The sequence below is a fragment of the Aricia agestis genome, chromosome 16, assembly GCF_905147365.1.
Source record: "Aricia agestis chromosome 16, ilAriAges1.1, whole genome shotgun sequence".
NCBI lineage: Eukaryota > Metazoa > Arthropoda > Insecta > Lepidoptera > Lycaenidae > Aricia > Aricia agestis.
This window is the reverse complement of record NC_056421.1, coordinates 6,230,999-6,254,407: the sequence shown is the minus strand read 5'-3', so window position 1 is coordinate 6,254,407 and position 23,409 is coordinate 6,230,999. Positions and strand designations below refer to the sequence as shown.

Sequence of the window (23,409 nt, the reverse complement as noted above, 5' to 3'; positions counted from 1 at the left end):
TTACGACTTGTCCCAAGGAAGCCTTGTCTCCCACCAGAGATCTCTTTTTATAATTTATTTGGTTTGTTACGACCGCACGTCTCTGTTGTTTCCACGAAAATAATATATGAGCCGGCACAAACATGACGTTGGAAATTGTCTACAATCTTTAGAAACTCGTCCTAGGCAGTGAATTTTAAAAAGTAACACATCCAAAGAATGACTACGTAATAACATAGTCATTACGTATTAGTCTAAACAGCAGATTTTTTTTACATTCTGATGTACCTTCGTGACAAGCTACTTTATTATTCGTAGGTGACAAGTTAAAAATAACAATAGTAATGATAATAGTACGGGAGCCCTAGAACATTTTTTTTTTATTACTATCAAGCAAATTTTTTGTGAGCAGCTCCATTTTGATAAGACGAACAACATTTTTTATCTGCGAAAAATCTTGAAAGACTAGAAAGCTAACAGAAACAGAAAGGATTTCATACTTTGACTTGATGGTCCTAAAATATGGTTTGTTCTATTTGTAGGACAATGTTACTCTTAAATGATAATATAACTATTAACTTATCAATATAAAAAAATCATGGTATTAACTTATCAATATAAAAAAACAATGGTTCTTGTTAGGGTTCCGTTTTAGGGTTCTAGGTAGGGTTGCCATCACCCAAATTCCCTTCGCCGGTCAGGCACGACAAAATTCCCGGACATTTGTCCGAAATATGGTTATTTCCCCGGACACCTCTTTTAAACTGTATTTACGATAACGTCTTGCCAATTTTTGCTTTTCCAACAAGAATTTGTAAGAATCTAACTAACTCAAGTCCGTGCAAGAAACCGTGTGTATGCTTAGCGAGTTTTTATCTTTCGTTTATTGCTGCATGACTTAAAAGTTAAAAAACCCGGACACTTTTCAAAAACCCGGCCGGACGCACCCCGGACGCCCTTCAAATTAGGACAAATCCGGGGAAACCCGGGGACAGATGGCAACCCTAGTTCTAGGGCTTTAAATTTGTTCTAGGGCTCCCGTACTATAATAAGATAGTGTTATATTAATAAATCAAAATATTTTATAAGCAATAGCAACGCTCTAAATATATTATTAATTATTATCGAAACTAAATAGCAAGTTGTTGGATGTTAAAATACAAGCTTTAAATCGTCACTAAATTAGATTTGCAATAAATTGAATTTTAACACATCCAATGACAAACCGAGAGACAAAATACCATCATTACATTCAAATTTATTATACCACCGGTAAATAATGCATCCGTTTTAGGAGAAATAATATATTCTCATCCATCCACCGGCACCATCTGTTACTGAATTTGAAAGTTACTGAATTTAAATGGATTCAAATTTTGCGTTCGACACATTAACTCCTAATATAACGGGTTATAAGTTCGCGTTGAAATAATAATGGTTCTATAGATTGAGATAAATCAACAGAAAATAATATCATAACTTTATAGAAATGGTAAGCGCAAAGAATTACAATTATTATACAAACATTATAATATTAATCAAACCATTTTCTTTATTGATCGATGATGATGTATGTACGGTACGTTTCACGTACCGTGTATATTTTGACTGTCCTTGTTTGCCATGGCTATTCTCTAATTTGTCACACAAGGATTTCACATTTCATGTCTATACCGTCTCTGTGGACAGTGTGGAATTGTTAAAAGTAAGCGTATTTTAATACATAATGAAAATTATAATAACATTACAAGAACATATTTTTATGTTCTTGTTTGTATTGGCTCTGTGATTCTTATTAATGACTCAATTCAATTTGCAGTATCATTTTGTACATGTATCTTCTCACGTCATACCTGATTTAATTGATATCGATCTTCTGGTTGGTCGCCGGCCGATACACATCGAACGAGACATTGAGACGATAGGCTTAAATGATAAAAATGGACTGATAGTTGAATATGATTGAACACTCAGATCTGATTAGGACGAGAAGAACAAATGTTACATTTAGTAGTCATAATATGTACGAAAGTAAGGCATGAATGGATTATTTTACATTATGGTGTAATTCCCAAAATGTACTAAAATTTATACTTGAGGAGTGGTGTTTTAATGAAAGCTTTTTCATTGATTGATAAACCTGTTTAACATAGTCTTATTATAATTTAAACTGTTCAGTATTATAGTTAAGATATAAAAAGCGGATTAAAATAATAACAAGCCTTTGATACTACAAAGCCCGCTTTCAAAGAAGTTGATATGATCTATCAAAACATACTCATAGCAAACAAAAACTACCCTCGAGTGAGACGCTCCATTTTCAAGAGATCTCGACTTAAGACAAAGTAGAACTATTTGACGTCAAGCGGGGCGTGCTAATAAGCTCCTTACGTCAGTTAACTCAAGGCCAGTATTTTTCTAAAAGATAGCATTGCGAGAGTTTTCAATATAATTGCCCCGGTTCATTCAAGGGCCTGACAGCTCAAAGGGCAGTCCCTGACGTTCTCATTGTCGGAACGCCCACAGTTTTACTTTATTCAAACATTTTTTGAGTTTTTTATTTAAATGGGATGAAATTGACAGGCGATATAAACGGAGTATTTTTGGACACGTTAAAGTTACCGGTTGTGCTTTTTTGGATTTTAAGGATGCTTTTGAAAAACCTGTTCCTAAGCTATATAACCCAGGTCTATCTGACTCAGTATTATTGTATAGTACAGAAATTTTACAAAAACCAAGAGTGTCTGTTTTATGGTAGACAGTGCAGGTGTTGTTCTTTTTTCTTTTAACACAATCATTTTAATACAATCATAAGAGTTAAGAATATAATTTTTAGTAAAAGCTAGTAATACTCTTAGTTATTAATTATTATGTTAGGCGAGTTTAAAAAAATACATTTATAAACTAATATAAGTTTTATCAAAACTACGTGTTAATGATTAGATAATTCGATACTTACCAAACGCTTCGTTTTATCACCTCCATTATCATAACTTTATCTCACATCAATCGACACTTCCATAAAATCAGTAACATAATATTTAGATACTACAAACGTATAATTAAATTTACTATTGTGATAATTATTTAAAATTTTAGTATACAAAATTTGGTAGTAACATTAGATTTTAAATTACAAAACGCTACCAATAAAAATATATTGCTATAGTAGATGAGTTAAATCAGTGAAACTAAATTGATTAAATTAGTTCTCTTTTACGGTGTAAACAAAATTAAACCTTCCATTAGAGTGAATAAAATTCACGTTCGAACAATTGTTTCAATAATATCTTAATATTATTGTTAGTGAAGCATAAAAATCGAATCATCGTACCCAAACCTTATTTCTTAGCCTTAGAACTTAATTTCATTTGTGTTATCACTTTATTGTGATAGCTCTATAATTAATTTTGGTTTTAAGATAGACATTATAAACTTTATGATTTTGATTTTGGTGTAATTGATTATGATGTTTGATTTTTGATTGAATTTTTCGTTAATGTCCTTTACATTTATGATTTCCACATCGTATTTTCCAATGATTTTGTTTGTAAAATGTATTATGGTTTTGTTTATTAGGCTTCAAAATTCCATCCCAAAATGTAAAGAAAGAAAGAAAGAAAGAAAAAAAAAACGTTCGCGTTCTCAAAATGTATATTTTTATAAAATTTAAAAAAGGTAAAAAAAACTAAAACAAACATAATTCAAACGGTCGGGAATCTCGGGGACATAATATGTGACAGGAGACGAAATAGAGCAAAAGTGCGGTAACTCAAAACCCCTCATTCGGCTCCTTCCGCCTGTTTGGGTATAAGATTACAAGCAATTTATTCCAATATGCCAATTGAATTTATTTCTTGAACATTTAAGCGTGTATGGTCTTTACTTTCTCTTGAACAGAAGTCAGTTTTTTTTATAAACAGTACAATGTGGACGGAAAAACATTCCATTTCTTTTCTTTTTTTTTGTTTTATGTTTAATATTGTACTTAAATACGAATATTTTGTAATGTTTTATATCCACTTAGTAAATTAACTAGTGATGTTCAAAATATGCTAAAAACGCATTGTGTAAATAAAAAGATGTTATCTAAAGTGTTTTGATACTTCTTTATGCGATAAATCTATGAATTCAAATGTGTACTCCCAAAATAGCGAATTACCTACAATCTAGCTACAGTGGCGACTAGAAGTTAATTTTGAGATGAAATTGTCTACCAAGATGAAATCGACAAAACACATTTTAAGTTCAGTACCTACTGTCAAAACATTTCTATTCCTAAATTGAATTCAACTTATCGACCTCAATATTTTCCTCGGATTCCCAGCTACAATTATCGATAGCGGCTACTCGCAGATTGCAATCTCCCGATAGGTTAGTTTAATCCGTAGATTTATGAGCCAGCCACCACACTTTAATCCGGTGTATAAAAAACGGAATTACTTTGCGAAACTTTGTCCCGTCTAAGTGCTCGGTTTAAAAGATATGTCGGATACAGGATTTAAGTTTTAAAATGTAACTAGGTAGTTTATTTTTTGCTATTTTTTTTTTTTGCTTTTTTAGTACATCCTACTCTTCTATTCCACCGGATATAGTAGATTAGAAAAGTTGATTTGATAATACTAATGTTCAAAATTTGAGTTCATTACCTATGTTATTGCTTCAGAAGCTAAAATCGTTGATAAGTCTACTTTTAATTAAGAACTAAATTTAGTACCAAAATTTATTTTGAAACAGTAATCCATCTAATATATTGTGGTCTTAGGTTATCTAATTAAAATTACTAAACCAGGTCTTACTTACCAGGTCTCTACTTAGTATTCATGTGTCAATCTTATTTCTTCAATATTACCTATCCAATCAAAGCTACCTTCTCTAATTATACCAGCAATCGCTGGATCTACTCATACTTGTTCTCATAGCTGGACATCAAAGAAGGACTAATAACATGGACAAACAAGATACTGGTTTGTTTTGGAGTTAACAATAATTAGCACTGCATTGTTCTATCCGGTATACTTGTTAGAGCGTTCGGCTTTAAAGTGGATTAACATTGCTTGTTGTTCTTTCTCGTGTGAATAACAATGTAAAGTTATGTATATTCGTTTTCGGAACCTCGATTAATTTAACCTCTGTTATAAAAATAATGGTAAAACCATGGTTTTTCCTCTTAGCGCAGTATTATACTGGAGTAGTCATTGTAGAGACTCAATCTAACAACGTGACGAGGTGATGCGATGCATTTTTCAAATTGGCCAAAATAGCAAGTTTGTCAATTTAATATGTATTTTCTTTTTAGTAGATAGAATTCATTTTTGAATAGCTCATTAAAAATGCTTCACAAGACACATCGTATGGCCTCGTCAAATTGCATTGCCAACTTACTCTCACAGTTTTGTGTATGATGTTAATGTCTGTGTGTATTTTACTACGAAGTGAAAATATAATATTTATGATTTTCTGCGGCGTATGACCTTTATCAAGATTGAAGGTATGTAGGAGAATTTGTTCAGAGAGGGCAACTTGACTAGAATATTCTATGATACTGTAAGTAAATCTGCAGACACCAAATTTCAGTCTCATGTATAATCCAAAGGTTTTTACTGCTACCTTTAATCCCGTAATGAAATAGAATATTAAGAAGGTATTAGGCTACATTTAGAGATCTAAAGATCACTATACATAATTAATAGAGATCGTTTTGAGACAGATTAGCTAATGTACCGTTTTGTTTTGATCATGTTGATGTTAAGGCAACACTTATTGTACACCTAAAGTTTCACATTTAAAGAAATAAAAGTAAATTTAAAATCATTTCTAAACTAAAAAATTCAAGCACCTTTTTATAATTGGCAGAAATGGCTATGCTGCAAATTTGAACGAATAAGTACTAGAAATAAAGGAACCATTTAAGTATGCCATTCGATAAAGCTTAAAAAAAGTCTTCATATTTTTATTGCACATCGTAAAATAAAACGATAGCCTAAAAAGCTACAAATCATACCGAAAGTAATTTTATGCGATCTCGAAAAGAATTATTATTTATCATTATCATCTGAACATCGACAAGAACAACATTTATTTGCGCAAATTGTGTCTTAAATAATACATGATTTATAATGAAGCTCGGATATCGCTGGAACAATATTTTCGATTGCAAACTGGTCTCATTATGGTTCTTAAATAAATTGTAAAATGAACACACTGTATTTTACAATCCTTGTTATTATTTTCAGTATTAATATTTTATTCTCGTTTTAGGGATGATAAATGATGAACTAAATATAATTACAGTTTGCAACATAATATTATTACATAATCGTGGCGAGTGCTATGTTATTCCGGGGCTGTCTATGATTATGTAGTAACATTACTAGATTGGGAAAACAACAAAAACATAGCAGAGCGTGGTTTCGATCCACGGACCTCTGGGTTATGGGCCCAGCACGCTTCCACTGCGCCACTCTGCTCATGTCCAAAGTGTTCAAATATAGCTCCGTCTCCAGGATTTCCTATACATCAGCAAAAACCTAGCCATCAAAAGGGTTAATACTTAGCAGAGCGTGGTTTCGATCCACGGATCTCTGGGTTATGGGCCCAGCACGCTTCCACTGCGCCACTCTGCTTGATGCATGAATCTTGAAGATCCTGATATTTTAGAAATCTGCATGTAAATACTTATCATAACCAACTTTTACCTAATTTTCCAAAACTTTTTACTTACCTTCTTTGCGGTATCGCAATTCGTAAAGTGTACTTGTCCCAATGCTTTATTGGCCAAATTGCTTCATCGACAATTGCTTCATTGGCCAAATCCTAGTATTATTTTAAAACGTCCTGCAATATTATAGTATTGATTATATTTCGTACAGATTCACGTTTTATACCACTGCGTTCATGCTGCTACCATTTCTAAGACATTGTTACGTAACAAAAGAAGCGGTCTCCTTTGAAAACGATTTAAGTTCCTTGAATTAGTTCAGTAAGCTGGTCGGCATTTTTGTAGCTTAGCTATAAAGTTTATGGTTTTGAAGGCCCTTGCGTCATTTTGGGCTAATACAATTTATATACATATTTGTTCAGCATCAATATTCTATTGTGTCCAAACACAATTTTTTTGCTGTTTTCGTTAAAATTGCCATCGAGACTGCCATTATTGAAATGTATCCCTCAGGACCACCCGGAACACACTGTCAGAAAGGTTGGCAAATTATTCAATTGAAGCAAATTATATCCTTTTATTTCCTACTTTCCTTACCAATATTCAAAGGTTAAATCTAATGAAGTACATTTGTTTCACTATAATTACGTAAGTATATATTTTAATTGTTAATTATTGTCTTTAGCAATTATGTTTAATCCATTTTCATACTCTAGAGTCTAGACCTACGATTATTATAGTTTTTATTATACGTAGCTCTAGATTCTAGTTTCTTAAAAAAATCTGTAACAGCTACTAATAAAATTAATAATTGTAGAAACATAAAAAAAATTGAATTTATCGATAACCAATTATATTTCATACACAATTTTGTACCGATTTATAAGGTCTTATTCGTGAGCTTTCGTGTCCGTGAATCACAAGATTCGTTGGTGGGCATAGACGGAACTATTTGAGATATTCTGCAAATTGCAAAATCGTTGAGTCCCGACTCCACACGACGGTGAGCATCAATAGATTGATTCTTTAGAAGAGAGTACTTTGCGACGATTAAGAAATCGTTCTAGATTTTAAAATTCATTGCACGATTTAAAAAATTCACGTTTATTTCTGAAATTCTGATTGCTGCAAAAGATCGCATTTCATGTTTGTATTATTTTCTTCGAAACTAAAGTACCTCTTCTTTCTTAGTAGGTATGTGGACTTTACAGTTTACAGTATAGTGTTGGTGTCAAATGATAATAAAAACGAGAAGCAGCAATTATTATTAATACGGTACATAAGCCTAGCTCAACTATTATTAATAATGCAACATATATTTAAGCACATAGCATTACCTATTTCGCTCTCACGAAATGAAGCTATTTTAGCATAAATACGCTTGACACAACATTTTAATTAATATCCTCGCTCGAACAAAAGAATACTTGATTGAAGTTTTCAATGGATTGTACTTGAATACATCACATAGCTCTGGCGTTGTGTCGCTGGCAAATGTATCTCTATCCTCATTCATGGCTCGACGTGGAAGAAAAGCTATAGAGTACACTCACAATAATTGATTTAATTCAGCCATCTGGTGGCTTTGTAAGGAACGGTCCACTGCAATAATTACGAATGTCCTCAGTTGCTAGTTTTAGGATAATTGGGTTTTTAAATCTAGAACGGTATAACAAAACTTGGAATTAAAGATTATTTTAAAGTAAACACCTGTGACGTTGAGCGCTTTAGCCATGTCTTATAATGGGACTACAAGCAATACTTCTAATTTTGTAAAATATACATTTTAAAGATATCATTTCAGGTGAGATTTTAATTTTTTGAACGTTCATCATTATTGCAGTGGACCCTTCGTCTGGTTCAATACATTTTTATTCGTTTAACTTTAGCATTAATTTATTGTTTCCATTTCAAATTCTCATGTAGAGGTATTTTATTTATCTAGTTTGTTAATAAACATTAATCTTATTAGACATTTTTTACAATAACTACTTAGTTAACATAAAGAACTTCTTATTACTTCTTACCCTTCTAATATTATCATTCCCTGAACCTCCATGAATGTTTCAAGGCTAAAGTAGCAAAAACGGTTGAGCCTATTTCAAACTTTAGCGAAACATGGCGAGACTAACAAATTTTTATTTATATAATATAGGTACTTATAGTAGGTTTTATTTATATGGTTTTATCGATCTCATTAAGTGTTAATCCCAAATTGTTGTAAATGTCTACTCCATAGTTTCGGTCGGATGACAGACGTGGGCAGGTTTGATCAAAAATAGTCCCGTGATGGTCCGCACAATACATTCATTATCGGGATGTGCACTTGCTCGGCTACATGCGAAATTACATCACTGACGTTTTGGTTTCATTGCAGTTATGTGGATGTTTGTGTGTAAATTGTTTTATTCTTATTTATACATCAGAAATTAATATTATACTTCTTTTTCATTGGAGGTTTGATTTAAGTAAGTCGGCTCTTTTGTCATAAAATTTATATAACATTGGTTAAAGTTTTGCAAAAATTAACAACATTAGTATTTAGACTCAGTGACAAAAACTAGTCGAATTAAATACACAATTTGACTTAACACTAGTCACTAAGTATGAGCGTCATCAATTCAAATGACTTGTCTCATGCTATAATTTTTTTTCAATTCGGAGCATGTCTAGTGCACACCTAAAAAGTTTTGAATTCCAATACATTAATCAATATAGGCATGAAAATATATTTCCGGCTTCGGGGTGGGATTAAAGGGATTGGAGAAAAACGAAAAATTTTAAGCGCCTACCAATTTCGGAATTTCAAACCTTTAAAAAATTGAGCGGTAACTAAACCCCATGCCCGCTTTCAGGTTTTTTCTCTTTTTTGAGTGTTTTTGTAAAAGTTATTACGTCACGTACGTAGGATTAAGTATTTTCGTTAAAAGTACATAAATTAGATTCTTGTTGATTTTTTTTTATGTAACTATATATTTTGTTTAAGTTGAGATTCTTTTGTTCTAAATGTAACTTTGGGTATAATTATTTATTATTATTATATTACCTACAATACGGCTTCTGCGATTCAAATATTTAACATCAATGAAGGGATTCACATATCGGCAAGCTTAGCATACATGAATCTCCATTCTTACGGCGCTCCAAAACGAAATAAAGTTTAAAGATCAACATTCGAAGACTAAAATAACATTGGACGATATTCAAAACTCTTCGGAATTACTACGCTATTTGTTCCTCCGTCCATTCAGTAACTCAACACTTTGTAATCTACGGTTATAGGTATTCGAAATTATTATTCGAATATAAATTTCGAATGTCTGCGTCTAGAGTATCGTTTACCGTCTATGACTCTTATTTATTGCGTTGCTTAGTTCAGCTGCGAATGTTTTTGGAAGGAGTCGTTAATGCTTCGCACGTAATTCCTTTGTTAATATATCGGTGCTTAGTTAGGCCGTATTAATTTAACGACTAGATTGCGCGATAAAATTGGATGTATGTTAGAAATAATCAGTAATCTTTATATCTATACTTAACTCAGAAGTCAAAAGTAGTTAATGAAAGTGACCTACGTATTGTTTAAAATTAGATTATAGTTTTAAGTTTAGTTTTTGTTAGTTTACTTGTAACAAATTGGCAATTTTTAATTTTTTTGCAACTCTGAAATCTCAAACAAAATTACTGAAGCGATTTTTATAGGATCAGACTAGGAACAGTCAACTATATGTGACATTGCGCTATCTTCTATCGTGGAAAAAGGAACTGTTCCTTCAAGACTATTTCAGGGATCGTAGTAACAAAAATTGTCTTGTACAAGAAAATATAATGAATCAGCGTACATACGTGGGAGACAAACAGACAGCGTATATACGTGGGAGAGCCATGCTTCGGCACGAATGGGCCGGCTCGACCGGAGAAATACCACGTTCTCACAGAAAACCGGGTGTGAAACAGCGCTTGCGCTGTATTTCGCCGAGTGAGTGAGTTTACCGGAGGCCCAATCCCCTACCCTATTCTCATCCCTACCCTCTCCTATTACCCTATTCCCTCTTAAAAGGCCGGCAACGCACCTGCAGCTCTTCTGATGCTGCGAGTGTCCATGGGCGACGGAAGTTGCTTTCCATCAGGTGACCCGTTTGCTCGTTTGCCCCCTTATCTCATAAAAAAGCAAGTAAATAAATCTATTAGTATCTCAAAATCCCTAAGCAAATATTTTAACGAATTAAAATCTAATTTTAAAAGCAATAGGGACGAATTCCGAGAATCAAACCGCTAGTGAGCAATAGAACCAAATACGAGTAGAACTAATGAATTAATCATGACAACTTCGCTTGGTAAGCCTCTAACCCATATAAATTAAGCCTAGTAGGTTTAACCTTGTTAAAGTGTGAAGATTTACACAGCACAATTAGTGGGCACAAGCACAACACTAGTTACATTAATTACTAGAAACACCGAGAGCGATAAACAAAAGGTAATATACCTTGTTAATCTGATCCGTGTTGCAACGCAGTATTTATTACAAACTAGATTTTGCCCGCGACTTCGTGCGCGTATAAGAAACCGCCGCGCCGCGGAAACCGTGCGTCAATAAGCAAGAGCAGTTTTAACGATTAATAATTAGTCGTTACAGTGCTCTATCCATGAAGAGAATAAAGATTTGCTGCTCTCAGACTTGCGGCTATTCAAGGTTCGTCTCATAAAAATTGGTCAAGTACTTTTGGAGTTTGGAGAGATCGCCCAATGGTCGAAATGCGACCTTAAATTTAATTATCTTCTTTTGGTTCCCCATTTAAAGTATTGACTATTTCAAATTTAATAAAAAAAACAACAATCCATTTTTAATTTGACAACAGACTTCAACCATAAACAAAAGAGTACAATTCGTATGTATAAGCTTGTCATTCAAAAAGATGGTAGTGTGCACATTGTAGTGTGTGTAATCCTTTCACACTCTTTCACCATAATATAAACTTTAACTGTGCAAAATTTCATTCACCTACGTTTGCGCATTTTTCGTCAAAAGGGATCCAAAGTTTTTCGCACGCGTATTAATATAAATTATAATATAGATATTATGTCTCTCATAAAATATAGACTCCATACTCATATTCAAATGTCGCTTTAATCACAGGCTGTCTCACTCGCGCGTATACACAGCATATTATGTCTCCGAGAGTTAAGTGATAAACGGAGGTATAAGAATCGGGACCCAGACATGTCTCTTGAGACAAACGAGTTTTCGCCATGTCTGGCCTAAGAGCAGTTAAGAATACTCCAAGAAGAAATCGTAAAACAGAATCTGCGTTAGAATGTTTAAAACAAAACATGATTTATCGACGGCTCGAGCCTTTGATGCCTACGAAGTGCTTCGTGCAAAATGGAATTCCAGTTTCACACGCAACAAATGTGCTATCTGATGAACTTTGCGAGCCTGTGAGGCTGCACTAAAGATTCTTAATAAGTACAAACTACAAGTGTATTAAAGCCTTTATTCATGTTTATGATATAGATAAATTTTGAGTTCCTATTGTTTACGAATTATGAGGAAATGATACCTTATTGGTGTTGTAACTTGTATCCAATTAGCGTTCGCACGTTCTTGTTACAACTTATGGTTGTAAGTACTAATATGTATTCTGTGCTTAAGCCACAAAATATATTATGAACAAGACTTATGCTGTAATGATATTTATACATTCTGCTTTTCTAACAAATTCTTTGCTGATACACAGTTAATCCCAAAAACGGAGCTACATTTGAACAAAGTAGACATGAGCAGAGTGGCGCAGTGGAAGCGTGCTGGGCCCATAACCCAGAGGTCCGTGGATCGAAACCACGCTCTGCTAACTATTTGCCTTTTACTGGCTACTTTTTGCTGATGCATAGGAAACCCGCGAGTCGGAGCTATTTTTGAATACTCTGAACATGAGCATAGTGGCGCAGTGGAAGCGTGCTGGGCCCATAACCCAGAGGTCCGTGGATCGAAACCACGCTCTGCTATTTGCCTTTTGCTGGCTACTTTTTGCTGATGCATAGGAAACACGCGAGTCGGAGCTATTTTAAATACTCTGAACATGAGCAGAGTGGCGCAGTGGAAGCGTGCTGGGCCCATAACCCAGAGGTCCGTGGATCGAAACCACGCTCTGCTAACTATTTGCCTTTTGCTGACTACTTTTTGCTGATGCATGGGAAACCCGCGAGTCGGAGCTATTTTTGAATACTCTGAACATGAGCAGAGTGGCGCAGTGGAAGCGTGCTGGGCCCATAACCCAGAGGTCCGTGGATCGAAACCACGCTCTGCTATGTGCTCTTTTGCTGGCTACTTTTTTGCTGACACAATATAGAGTACCTATATAGAGAATATAGAGAACAGACAGAGCTATATTTGAACACTCTGGACATGAGCAGAGTGGCGTAGTGGAAGCGTGCTGGGCCCATAACCCAGAGGTCCGTGGATCGAAACCACGCTCTGCTATTTACCCTTTTACTGGATAGTTTTTTGCTGACACATTTTTGCTGACACATAGAGAATCCTGGAAATGAAGCAACATTTGAACAATATAGACATGAGCAGAGTGGCGCAGTGGAAGCGTGCTGGGCCCATAACCCAGAGGTCCGTGGATCGAAACCACGCTCTGCTATGTGCTCTTTTGCTGGCTACTTTTTTGCTGACACAATATAGAGAACCCTAGAGACAGAGCTATATTTGAACACTCTAGGAGTGAGCAGAGTGGCGCAGTGGAAGCGTGCTGGCCGCTGAGCCCATAACCCAGAGGTCCGTGGATCGAAACCACGCTCTGCTAAACCTTTTTCGACCTGTTCTATTGGCAATCTTTTTAACCTATTATTTTAAAGAAGGTTTAAATTCCCAGCTTATATAGGTAATATGTTTAAGGGAGCTTAAATATTGACTAATGAATATATAAGACGGAAAATCAAAACTATATTAATGGAACATAGCGAAATTGTTTGCAGACTGCAGTAGCTATTATAAAGCGACCATAAAACACATAACATTATTTCATTATTTATAGACCCAAACGTCGATAAGAGAACTCTCAAATCTGAACATCTATTTGCGCATTGTTGATTCTACATTCGATATAAGGAAATGTATGTCTGTTTCACGCACAATATTTTACACCCACTGACGCTATCGTTTCATATTTGCGGGATTTATAATATAATCACCCTACCTCTATTCTATCATTCTATTCCAATGTAAACTAGTTCTTGGTTTTATACCGGTCAGCCCCTCTATCATGAGCTCTTAAAGCCAGCCAGAATACTGACTGGCTCGCATTTTGGTACCATGACCTCTATTTTCCAGCCAGTCAGTGGTCACGTGACACAAAACTCACTTCTCCATTGTTAACTGAGTAAGTGAGTAATAATTTCGAATCATGACAACACTTCTGACATAAGCTCGCTTGCTTTTACGTCAAATACAGCAATTCAATAAACACCAACCAACGAGTAGCTTTTACTGAATAGTTTACATTTTAGTAATTTTATTTATTAATATTACATACTTTTTAGTCTTAAATTATATTGCTATTTAGTTGGTTAGTTACTTAATAAGTTATATTTTAGTCTATAGCATATATTTTAGTGAAAATAATTCGTTATTAAAACCAAAAAACTAAACATTCGAAGTGTCCAAATTTTTGGAAAACGATTAAGTAGGTATTCTCAAGTTAATCACGAAGTGATACATAAGAAACGTAGAGACCTTAGTAATCCATTTAGTGTTAGTGAGGTTTCAGAATAATAACATAATTGAGGTGTAGTATACCTATATGTCTAGTCAACAATAAGGTTTGCATTTGTGCGATGAGCTAAGACTGCATTGATTTAGTACACAAGAAACACATACAAGGTTTAAGGAACACAAGTGTTGTGTATAATTACTTACTGTAAAACAAGTATGAATTTTCACCAAAAACCTACAGGTACAATCTTATAGTTGCATTGTAGGTTTTTGTGTTATTTCACAAACTATTTCCTTGTAAATCTGAAGTATTATTGGTATATGCATGATACACACTGCACCAAAGAGGTAAATTCAATATTACTTACTTTTAACAAGAATTTTCAGAACACAACCTTTTAAACTTTAGATGTATGTATAACATGCTCCGGATAAACATTGACACACCTAAACTTCTAGAAAAGTTAAATAATTGATAATATCATAGAATCCCAATTAGCTAAATTCTCATATGAGCACTTTTTCATTTAAGTATAACTTCTTCTCTTGACTACAATATGGTATTATATGATGGGAATAGTGTAAATCACTAAATTTTACTCAAAAACAAAAACCTACATTATAGTACTTTTCCAAAAAAGACTTACTTAATAAGAATTGCATAACAAACATATGGAACTTATTGTTCATAAAACATAATATTATCATAGGAACATATATTATTATGTATTACCAAAAATACTTTTGTACTTACCTCAATAATAATAATAAGTATTAGTTTTATATTAAATTAAAACTTAAAATACATGAGGACTTACTATGTACTTCTTAGGAACCTATCTTAGGAGCATTTCGTACAATCTTTTGATTGCAGTAGGTCTTTGTGTTATTTCACAAACTATTTCCTTGTAAACCATGCATGATAAACGCTGCACCAAAGAGGTAAATTCAAAGGTATTACTTTCTCAATAACAAGAATTTTGAGAACACAACCTTTGAAACTTTAGATTCATGTATATTCACGAATAAATATTGACACACACACATACACCTAAACTACTAGAAAAGTTAAATCATTGATAATATAAAATCCAAATTAGCTAAATTCTCATATGCACTTTTTCATTTATAACTTCTCTTGACTACAATATGATATAATATATAATGGGAATAGTCACTAAAACTCAAAAATATAATCCTACATTACTTATAGTACTTTTTCCAAAAAGACATAACAAAAATTGCAAAACAAACATACTTATTGTTCATAAAACATAATATTTTCATTGGAACTTATATTATTATTACCAAAAATTCTTTTGTACCTCAATAATAATAATATTAGTTTTATATTATTACATTAAAATTTAAAATACATTTTAAATTTTAATGTAATAAGGACTTTAGTAAGTCCTCATGTATTATACATTTTAAAAAGATGTGATCGTTTTAGGGACCTATCAGACAGAGTGGTCACGCGTTGAAGCATTTGCGTTGGAGCAGTCAGTGTGTGACTGAGGAGCAATTCTGACACATTCAGAACTCCTCCTGTGTGAGTATATAGAGATACTCACACGGGAGGCATTCTACAACATAATACAACACAAAGAACACAAAACCCTTGACCGCTCTCTGTCTGAGATATCCCAGGCAATTTCCCATAGTTGCAACTTGCAATGCAGTTTCTAATTGTTATTGGTTTGCCAAATAAAAGTCTGAAATTATAATATTGTTTTTATCTTTCATCAAAAGTTGGTATTTGAACTCCTTTAATAATAATAAATTAATATTTACACAAGGGATATTTGATTCATCTTCTTTGATTTTAAGTGACAAGACCTTGTTTAAGATTTCCGCTGTATAAATATTTTTATAAGTATAATATAAAAGAGATTTAACACTTGCCTATCTGATACTAGGTTGATAATAAGGTTTAAGACAAATGTAGTACCTATTGATGAAAGCTGTGTATGAATATGTATCTAAGGTAGGTATATTTAAGTGAGAAAATAAATGAAAAAACATTTAAAAACGAGTATTTATTAAATTTCTTTTAATTAAAGCTTTTGAGTGAATATATATTATCTTCCTAGGACTTCGTCATCATTACACTTGCAATTCTTTATTATAAAATGTAGTACTTATAGTATCTCAGTGTTAGCAATCATCCTTTATCCTGAAAAATATTTGGTTCAGCGTACACAGTACTAATAATGTAAAATGCCTTACAAGGCACGAAAAGGGGATTATTAAACTTATAAATTGCCTGTTTATGTTACAATAATACCTATTTGAAAGCTCAAAAAAACGTAGGTGTTCAAGAATGAGTTCAAGTTCAACAAACTATGTTCAACTCATGACATCAACTCTGTTGTAATGCATGTAATTGTAATCCACAAGTTTGATGCATTTCTAAGACTTTTTCATGGTAGATTATTTAGCGTAGGTATCAAATAGGTATAGGATATAATAAACTTATCAATTTCTTGCATAAAACATAATCTCTATAAACTTAATAACAATATCTAATTATCTTTTTTTTTTGTCACCTTCTTCTTCTCTTTTTTAATTGCCGACTCAGTTAGTTGCCAATGTCAGAGAATTCTTTCTCCTCTAGATCGCCATGCTTGTGATAATATAAACATGAAGGAGTGTTATTTTCTCAGTGTTTTCATAAAGGGCTTATAAAATACCAAAAAATATGAATAAAACCATTTACACATTTATAATAATTACCTTTAAATACAATAAATCGGTGCAAAAGTAACTATTCCTACATTGACCACGTTATATATTAAAAAATAGTATATTTTATAATAAAAAATATCAATCTTTTTTTAAACTATATTTTCATCTTGATTTACAATTTTTCCGTTAGTCGTTATGGCTAAGCCATTTCAATTCCTAAAAAAAAAACAATTCCGTTAGTCAAATTTGACGTTCGTGTTTGACATTTCTTAATCCAGTTCAGAGACAAATATTACAGGTTAAAACCGTTCAGAAGTAAAAGTGCAAATGATACCGAAACAGAACCACTCACTTTACAACTGTTTACATACCTGCACGGATTAGCTCAGGTTTTGACAAAGTTAATGATAGGGGTCCAGTTCTAATAAGCAGCAAAATCATATTATTCTCATATACGTCAGTGGGCAACTCATTTTCATAGTTTTAGCCAATCAGAATGCGTTTGCCTTTGGTTTCACATTGATTAATGAGAATGCTGTTTTGTAGTTTGAGAGAGAACGAACTGGATCGAACAGGTATGAAGCTGCATTAATGTTGCATTATAATAGTAGAATCAGGGTGTTCTTTTCACATAAATCTGTTGTATCGTAAAGTGCTCGTAAATATTCATCATCGAAATTATCTGCAGGACAATAGGACCTCTAGGCACCGGGTGATTTGTAGTCGCGTGACAATCCAACAAACTCTAAAACAATGTTTTCTATTGATATGATTTATAGAGCCTAAGCAATTGATAGTTTCACATCGTGGGTTCTATGTATATCACGAAGATGTTTGGTATTATTATTATCCACTAATTTTGTATTAATGTTGGGTAAAATTCCAATTATTTTATTAATAAGGGTCGCCATTTACAATTATTTAAAATAATCTTTAGAAGATGGCATTTTTCTTCAATTTTACTCTGCTAGCGCTCAGCATTCCATTTATAAGTTCAAATACCATAATTTTAGATATTAACACAGCTATTTGAATGTCACTCCCATAATACGGGGTTTTTACGAAATTGTCTCGAATTCGCAAACAACCGAAATTCCAGATCCTTTCAAAACATAGTAATCATACCATGACATGCTCTTCAAATGAAAATTGTGCGGAATTATGAAAATTAGTCCAAATTGTTTAAGATGATGCCTGTCGACTGCTCATCGTCAGTGAAGCGTTTGGGAGTCCTAAATTAGGACCCACCCTGAGGCGTTGCGTGGTAGGAGCGAAATGATAATAATTAGGGTAATAAAGGTGAAATAGCGATAGCAGTTCAGCGAATAGCTTTGTTTCATTATCAATCGAATATGCTTGCTTCAAACAAATAGAACATTTACAGGAGGTATTAATAATATTTCTGAGAAGGCACATAATATAAGGGACGGGTACTGATCATTACAATATGTAATATTAAGAATATTTCCAGCAGAACTCATCATGATATTATCTTACAAGATATAATTTGAAAATTATGTCACAATCAGACTTGTAATAATTAAACCAACCAAATAACCCGTCCTTTTTGGCTTTGCCGAAGTTGAGTGAAAACTGAAGTATTTTAAAGAAATACTTTTATTTAAACCTAAAACAGCTTATAATAGAGGGTTTTAGAAATCAGAATGTCTAAATTACTACGGAGGCAATACATAATATTATGTTTGCTGTTTACGGAGACAATGCATGTTTGTTGTTTACAGAAAACCAACACCTTTTAGATCAAACCACAAAAGGGGAAACCGGAAACCGCTTCGTGGCAAGTAATGCTTACGTTCATTTATGCTCAATAAGAATTAATTATCTAATATTACAAAATATCGTATGTTTTTGTTTGTGTGGTCTAAGGGACCGAAGTATACCGGTGGGATTATGAACCTGTCTCGAGTTTGGGAAGAAAAAGTTTAATGTAAAGATCACTGACAAATTTGTAACAGAACAATGAGTCGGATATAAAAGTATCCTCTTTCATGACACGGGCGAACGGATGGGATGGTAAGGTAGAGGACACGCTGGTTGGTGAGTAATTAAAATTCAAAAAAGTGTTGGTATTTTTTTTTTACTTTTTTCATATTATTATCTGTCACGTTTTTGTGAAATTGGATTTCGAAGTAAGAACGCAGACAAAGGTTATTGCAATTTGCAACATAGACCAAATCAAAATAGAACCATTATTTGAATTGTTTTAGTTATTACTTGTAAACTAATTTATTTATAGACACAGAAAGTAATAAATAACGTCGAACGATCTTTTACACGGTAACATTCGAGTACATTTATTCTGATATCGAAGGCTCGCTTTGTAATTGCGGGCCATAACTTATGCTATCGGGGAGCTTACTATCATCGCGCACGGGACAAGTGCGTGACATCTAGTAGTCTTCGCTAAGATTACAGTCAGTATAAGTTACGTGCGCAGAATCGGGGTCCTCCGCTGCCGCATCGCTCATCGCTCCGCCTAATGCCTTGATCTCACGCGATTCTCCTCCGCCGCGAGCCTCGCCGGTGTTAAATGTATCCGTCTGCTTATATCGGGTTACCATACCGAAGGCGTGGGCATTGACATGTCTTATTTGTTTTGTTTTGTTCACTCGACCGTCGTAAAGGTTGACTTTTTACGCGCATCGACGTGACGTCGCCGCCCGGTTGGATTACATCTCAGGCACCTGTCAAACGTCAATTCGAAGGTACCTGTTGATACCGCCGAGGAAATCGTTTCTTACCTGCTTCAAGATATTGCGTTATTTTCGATGTAGTCTCCAAATTATTAAATTATTACTTGAAGAGCCAAGACCTATATCTAAGATTGAGTCAATCGGAGGTTACTCTAACTTTAACTTCCATTTTTTTTAATTTAATTTTATCTTTCATAGCAGGAAGAATCTCTGACGGAGATAGGATTTGAATTATGACATTTTCAAAGGACTATGAGAAGAAACGTCCCCACCAACCAACAGAGCAGAAACAGGTGTCATTCGAAAGATCTACTAGAATAGAGATTTTTTGACTATGGCGACATCTGTCAAATACGTGGGGTTACAGTGCAATTCCATCAAACTTGGCGCGGCGTCGTCATTGTGCCATGACACGACGCCGCCACTCTGACATGGTGCGACGCCGTACCTACAGTGTCCCGGTGACGCGAACGGTGCACCGCGCGCCCCTATTCAGGGTGAAACTTCCGAAAAATGGCGTACCAAACTTAAACGAGGCATGTGAAATACCTATCAAACAAAGTCGCGTAGTGGAAATATTGTCAGATTTCAATCAAACTAAATAGGCCACGGGGCGGCGCACTGTTCGTAGCACCGAAAGTCGGAACACGCGTCAAGTGTCACGGTGGCGGCGTCGTATCGTGGCACGGTGACGATGCCGCGCCGTGTTTGATGGTGACGCGGCCTTAGGTTTTATAATAATATATTGTTTTTATTTTATTTTTTCTATTTCACATACGCATTTCCTTAATGTGCAAATAAATAGTGTTAAAATATGGAGATCATATTAATATTATTGTCTGCAATTAAATCGTCATTTGCTTGTACATGAAAATAAAAACCAGCACAGTGCGTATCGGGTCACGCGCATAGGTTCTCTGTTATAGTACCGCTAGTTTTTGATAATTTTTGCATCGTCCATGACACATTTGTAACGTGTTTTTCACTACCATCAATACCACCTCAGTTACGTTCAAAATAATTTGAACAAAAAGTTTCTTTATAAGTCTTCTTCGAATACTTTTTTTTAGTTGATCGACTATTACTCAATTACTTATTTATGAAGTTTTCTTAGCCGTGATAGTTTTCCTTTAAAGTCAGCATAATATCTCCTACGAATTTTTCCACATTTCCAGAAGCAACCTGAGCTAAACAGCTAAACCTGAGCCTGAAACCTAAGCTAAAACAATTTGAGTGGGTGGAATGGGCGACAATGGACTCTAAACGATTTTTTCCACTTTAAAACTTCATATTTCACAAGTGGATCCCTAAATCGGAAAATAATCTTTGAATACTCTGAATAATACTTTTTAAAACAGTACCCAACGACACCCCACACGATAGGATGGACGCGGAAAAAAGTCACCCCCGCTTGATGTACGTATGGGGAGGTACCATTAAAAAAAATAAAGATTTTAAATACCATTTTGTCGCCATCATTAAGATAATATGCATACATGCCGAATTACAGCTTTGTAGGCCCTATAGTCTCTGAGAAAAACCGCGGACAGACAGACAGACACACAGACGGACGGACAGACCGAAACTATAAGGGTTTCTTGTCGACTACGGAACCCTGATATGTTTTTTATTTGTAGAAAAAAGTGATATTTTTTGTTAAAAAATAAACACTTTTTTTTTGGAGTAAAGTTTATTTTTTTAATGAACCCAATTGATTTTGAAACTGACACTGGTACTTAAGACTTTTCTGGGTCCCAGTGAACAAATCGAGATGCATCCCATGACTGTTGAAGGGTGGGGACGGGGTCCATACAAAATCCCCCATAGGCCTTTCTCTACCTAATTGGCTTTTAAGTTGCACAAAATCTGTTTGAGTAAACTAAAAGTGTAAAGTTTGTCTTCGCTCACAAGATCACATCATGCCCTTGTCAAATTTAAGGCGCACAAAGGTGTAGGTGTCTGCCATATTTTTGAGATAAATTCATTAGTGAATTTGCATAAAGATCGTTATAAATGTTTTATGATACGTATGATAAATGCTTGGCTGCACCCAAAGATTCCGAGTAAGTTGTCACTCGGGTAAAATAATTACAATGTGTTGTGTTAACGTCATGCTGAGCAGACACGACCCTTCATAGTGGTATTAAGATGTTAGCCTCAGTAACGAGTTGTCTCTCATTGTTAGCGAGAGATACGCCAACTGATAACTGCGGAGCTGGCGACTTATTTAATGCCTGTCGCTTTTCATAATTGAGATTTAATAAATGATTATTAATATTTGTTGTGATTACTGATTCTACAAAGAACTAATCTTTCTATTTTTATCCGTTCATTGTAATCAGATATTCAATTAGCTTAGTTTCCAAATTGGTGTATAAATCAAGGGAAATTCCGAAAGTATGTGTCTAAACGAACTAGGCCGAAAATACGCAGCCGAAGTTCGGCATGATTACGCCTGCAATGTATTTTAAATTACTGATAACACACCATGCCGAAATTAAGTCGCGTTATAGCATATACGTAGTGCATTGCAGGCGAACTTCGGCTGCGTATTTTCGGCCTATTGTATTTAGACACATATACTTTCGAAATTGTTTTGACAGTTAGTTACAAACCTATTTGGAAGAATAAAAGTGTTTTGATGATCCAAATCCATCATGTCACATGCAAAAGATGACGCTTTGCAATTACTTTATATCATCCTACGCCACAGTCTTATTCTCTTGATTCGGTCCTCTATAAGGTTCGGTCCTCGCAGGTTGCATAAGTCCGTTGTTTCTTATTTTAAACTATCTTGTGGTCGTTCATATGGCACAAATCATGTTATGTTTTATTCATATGAAACTGTTTTTAGAGCATGTGGTTAGTTACAGCTATACTCTTATAGAATTTAAATCCCGCAGCTTGCAATTGTTTCTATACATAACATTAACCAAGATAATATTTTATTACTTGAAATTATAGTAACGATAGCTTATACCAATAATAAATAACATAAAATAATAAAATTTTACAATGTGAAGAATAAAATATTAAAATCTATATAATATATAAAACTCAAAGGTGACTGACTGATTGAAATAGTGATCTATCAACGCATAGCCCAAACCACTGGACGGATCGGGCTGAAATTTGGCATGCAGGTAGATGTTATGACGTAGGCATCCGCTAATAAAGAATTTTGATAAATTCCAACCCCAAGGGGTTTAAATAGGGGATGAAAGTTTGTATGTAATACTTTTTAACGCGAGCGAAGCCGCGGGCAAAAGCTCGTGATTTATAAAACGGCTAAAATAACAAGGATAAAAATAGCGTTTGATCTCGATTCTCAAACGAATGGAGCCCTATCAGAAGTATAAATAAAAAGTCGAAAGCGTCACAATTCAGTTTTGAAATTATTATAGGTAACTAAACTTAAAGATAAGGTAAATAATTTATATTGAAATATTTTTATGATACTTTTTAGTTTTTACACGAAATTATTCTAGTAGTTAAAATCTTATTTGAATTATTATACAAGGTGTTACAAAACTAAGTGATAATACTTTAGGGTGTGTTTGTGTTCCTTGTAGAGAGTTCACTGTGAAAGTAGCAGCGCTTAAAGACCAATTTTTTTCACTTTTGTATGGGAAAACTCGTAACGCTGGGGCGAT

General features: G+C 34.0%; 8 non-coding genes across 8 annotated transcripts; 6 read left to right on the top strand and 2 right to left on the bottom strand.

Moving 5' to 3' along the window:
• Positions 1-6,377: 6,377 nt before the first annotated feature.
• Trnam-cau lies at positions 6,378-6,449 on the bottom strand. The gene has a single exon. It is a non-coding gene; the product is annotated as a tRNA-Met (tRNA).
• Positions 6,450-6,533: 84 nt separating this feature from the next.
• Positions 6,534-6,605, bottom strand: Trnam-cau. The gene has a single exon. It is a non-coding gene; the product is annotated as a tRNA-Met (tRNA).
• Positions 6,606-12,417: 5,812 nt separating this feature from the next.
• Trnam-cau lies at positions 12,418-12,489 on the top strand. Its single transcript has one exon. It is a non-coding gene; the product is annotated as a tRNA-Met (tRNA).
• An 82-nt stretch (positions 12,490-12,571) lies between these two features.
• Positions 12,572-12,643, top strand: Trnam-cau. Its single transcript has one exon. It is a non-coding gene; the product is annotated as a tRNA-Met (tRNA).
• A 77-nt stretch (positions 12,644-12,720) lies between these two features.
• On the top strand, positions 12,721-12,792 carry Trnam-cau. Its single transcript has one exon. It is a non-coding gene; the product is annotated as a tRNA-Met (tRNA).
• Positions 12,793-12,874: 82 nt separating this feature from the next.
• On the top strand, positions 12,875-12,946 carry Trnam-cau. The gene has a single exon. It is a non-coding gene; the product is annotated as a tRNA-Met (tRNA).
• Positions 12,947-13,046: 100 nt separating this feature from the next.
• On the top strand, positions 13,047-13,118 carry Trnam-cau. The gene has a single exon. It is a non-coding gene; the product is annotated as a tRNA-Met (tRNA).
• Positions 13,119-13,212: 94 nt separating this feature from the next.
• On the top strand, positions 13,213-13,284 carry Trnam-cau. Its single transcript has one exon. It is a non-coding gene; the product is annotated as a tRNA-Met (tRNA).
• The last annotated feature ends 10,125 nt before the right edge of the window (positions 13,285-23,409 follow it).